The following is a 3941-nucleotide window of genomic DNA, read 5'->3' as shown; positions in this document are numbered from 1 at the left end:
GAATATTTAGAAGCTTTTGAAGATTTATGTGAACTGTACAAAAACAAAGATGTTTCTTCAGATGCATTTAAGTTAAGAACTTTTCCGTATTCATTAATCGGAGACGCAAAAGCATGGTTAAAAGCATCAAAACCTGATTCTATCACAACTTTTAATGAATTAAGAGAAAAATTCATTACCAGATTTTTCCCACCGGCAAAAGCTAAAAGACTTAGAACTGAAATCACCACTTTTAAACAAAAGTCGGACGAAACTCTTTATGATGCATGGGAAAGATTAAAAAGAATGTTACGAAATTGTCCGCAACACGGATTGCAAAAAGGGCAAATAGTACAAACTTTTTATCGTGGTATTGATGAACATACTCGTGGTATATTAGATTCCTCCGCTGGAGGAGTATTTATGTACAAATGTCCAAATCAAGCGTATGACATGTTAGAAGACATGTCAGTTCATACTTTTGAATGGACACCGTCTAGAGATCAACTACCTAGAAGGACGGTGGCAAGCCTTGAAGAAAATGAAGACAATAATACAACCATAGCTTCACTGTCGAATCAATTCAAAAAGTTTGGAAGAGAAATAGAGAAACTAAATTCAACAGTTTTAGCATTGCAAGTAGGCTGTGAAATCTGTGGACAACCACATTTCACGAAAGATTGTGATATCAATGATCGGCCAATGAACTCAGTAGCACAAGTTAATTTTATGGCCAATCAAAGACAAGGAAATTTTCAAGGAGGAAATTCTAATTATCAACCTGCAAACCCAGGATATCAAAACCCGAAGAATTTTGCTTTTCAAAGAAATGGACCACCTGGCTTTTTCAATAGAAACCAACCTCCATTTCCACCTCAACAAAATTTCCAACAACAACCGTTACCTCAATTACCATATCAACAACAAAATCATAACACGCAACCAGTAGAGAAGAAATCTAACTTTGAAGAAGTTATGATGAATTTTGTCAAAAGTCAATCAGAAACGAATGAGCAAGTGAAGAGACAACTTCATCAATCCCAAACAGAAAACGAGCAAGTACAAAGGAATCATCAAGCGTCAATTCAAAACCTTGAAAGAGATATGGGAAGAATATCCCAATTGCTTGCTGAAAGGCAATCGGGCACTTTACCATCCAACACGCAACCAAACCCTAAGGGTAAGGAAACTCAAAATTCAAGTAATATTTCGCAAGTTAATTCAATCACTACACGAACTGGGTTAACCATTAACCCAGAGATTCCAAAGCCTCTCACTCCTATTCATGTTTCACAAGAAAATGAACCTGTCGTGGAAGAAAATACGATGCCAACCACAAGTGCACCAAAGACTCAAAATCAACCACCATTAAAGGTATACAAACCTCCAATTCCATATCCGCAACGTTTGAAGAAAGATAAATTACAAGCACAATACAACAAGTTTGCTGACATGATTAAGCAAATTTGTATAAATGTACCGCTTGTAGATGTTCTTGCGGGTATGCCGAATTATGGAAGGTTTATCAAGGATCTTATAGCAGACAAAGGAAAATATGCAGAAGTTTCAACCACATTCCTTAATGAGGAATGCTCGGCAATTTTACAAAAGCAAAATTTGCCACCAAAACTTGGAGATCCTGGAAGTTTCATCATTCCTTGTCTGATGGGAGATTCAGTAATGTACGATGCATTAGCTGATTTAGGAGCAAGAATTAACCTTATGCCTCACTCCTTGTACTTAAAATTGAACTTAGGTGATTTAAAACCAACTAGGATGTGTATACGATTAGCTGATAGAACTTACAACTATCCTATTGGCATTGCTGAAAACCTACCGGTTAAAGTAAATCACTTAATCTTTCCTGCTGATTTCGTTGTTCTTGAAATGGAAGAAGATAGTAAGGTTCCCCTAATTCTAGGGCGTCCCTTTCTAAATACTGCTGACGCAATTGTGCGCGTAAAAGAGAAAAATCTCAGCTTAGGTGTGGGTGAGGATAGAATTATCTTAAACATAGATAAGGCTATGAAACACCCTATGTCTCCTGATGACGAATGTTTCCAAATAGACATTATTGATTGTTGTATTGAGGAGGAACTACAAGAACTATTAAATGTCGACACCTCAGATTTCACCCCGATGGGTGAAGCTGAAGATTTTGATGTCGATATAGAGTTAGACAAGCTGTTGAAGGTAGTCACTGATGAAGAATACGTAGAAGAAGAAATTCCTGGGGAAGATGAACCTTTTGAAGAAATTACCGATGGTAATAGGTTCCAGATAAAATCTTCCTTGGAAGAACCACCCACCTTGGAACTTAAAGAACTCCCGGAACATTTGGAGTATGCTTATCTCCAAGGAACGTCACAATTACCCGTAATAATTTCATCAAAACTTTCCGATGACGAAAAGGGTAGGTTAATGTCTATTTTAAAAACCCACAAAAAGGCAATTGCTTGGAAAACAACTGATATTCCAGGGATTAACCCTGCTTATTGTACCCACAAAATTCTAATGGAAGAAGATTTTAAACCCGTGGTACAAAGGCAACGGAGGTTAAACCCTAACATGAAAGAAGTTGTTAAAAAGGAGGTTATCAAATTACTTGATGCCGGGTTAATTTACCCTATATCCGATAGCCCGTGGGTAAGTCCTGTACAAGTAGTACCCAAGAAAGGAGGTACGACTGTTATTCTAAATGATAAGAACGAACTCGTTCCTACAAGAACAGTCACTGGGTGGAGAGTCTGTATAGACTATCGTCGTCTAAACGACGTTACAAGGAAAGATCATTTCCCGCTACCATATATCGACCAAATGCTAGAACGTTTGGCGGGAAAAGATTACTACTGTTTCCTTGATGGATTCTCCGGTTATTTTCAAATTCCAATTGATCCAAAAGACCAAGACAAGACCACATTTACTTGTCCATTTGGTACTTTTGCGTACCGACGAATGCCATTCGGATTATGTAACGCACCAGGCACCTTCCAAAGGTGTATGATGGCAATTTTTCATGACATGATTGAAGAAAGTATAGAAGTCTTTATGGATGATTTCTCTATTTTTGGAGACTCCTTCAACTCATGTCTCTCAAACCTTGAACGAATGCTAATTCGTTGTGAAGAATCAAATCTTGTTTTAAACTGGGAAAAATGCCACTTCATGGTGAAGGAAGGCATTGTTTTAGGACACAAGATTTCTCGAGCTGGAATGGAAGTAGACAAAGCTAAGGTCGACGTTATTTCAAAACTTCCTCCTCCAACCAATGTTAAAGGAATTCGTAGTTTCCTTGGTCATGCTGGATTCTATCGGCGATTCATAAAGGACTTTTCCAAAATCGCTCGACCCATGACTAAACTTCTTGAGAAAGACAGTACATTCGATTTCAACGAAGAGTGTCTAAATGCTTTCTCCATTCTGAAAGAGAAACTTACGAATGCACCCATTATGGTATCACCCGACTGGTCCAAACCTTTCGAGCTAATGTGTGATGCAAGTGATTTCGCGCTGGGAGCTGTTTTAGGTCAACGTCAAGATAACAAATTTCAACCAATCTACTACGCAAGTAAAACACTTACAAGAGCTCAGTTGAATTACACAACCACTGAGAAGGAGCTTCTTGCAGTAGTTTTTGCTTTCGATAAGTTTAGATCTTACCTAGTGTTATCTAAAACAATTGTTTATACCGATCATTCAGCCCTAAAGTACTTATTCAAGAAGCAAGATGCTAAGCCTAGACTAATTCGTTGGATTCTTCTCCTACAAGAATTCGATATTGAAATCAAGGATAAAAAGGGTGCTAAAAATCTCGCTGCAGATCACTTGTCCCGTCTTGAAAATCCTAACTTAGAATCACTCGACGAATCTGTTATTCACGATAATTTTCCAGACGAGTTCCTAATGAAAATTAAAACGGAAGAAGAAATTCCATGGTTTGCGGACTTTGCCAATTATCTAGC

At 37.8% G+C, this 3941-nt stretch overlaps 1 non-coding gene across 1 annotated transcript; it reads right to left on the bottom strand.

Moving 5' to 3' along the window:
- Nucleotides 1–207: 207 nt before the first annotated feature.
- LOC139878870 (small nucleolar RNA R71) lies at nt 208–314 on the bottom strand. Its single transcript, XR_011769730.1, has one exon. It is a non-coding gene; the product is annotated as a small nucleolar RNA R71 (small nucleolar RNA).
- Between the last annotated feature and the right edge of the window lie 3627 nt (nt 315–3941).

Source organism: Rutidosis leptorrhynchoides, chromosome 11 (genome assembly GCF_046630445.1).
Source record: "Rutidosis leptorrhynchoides isolate AG116_Rl617_1_P2 chromosome 11, CSIRO_AGI_Rlap_v1, whole genome shotgun sequence".
Lineage (NCBI taxonomy): Eukaryota > Viridiplantae > Streptophyta > Magnoliopsida > Asterales > Asteraceae > Rutidosis > Rutidosis leptorrhynchoides.
Note: the sequence above shows the minus strand (reverse complement) of the source record. Positions and strands in the feature narration are given on the sequence as shown.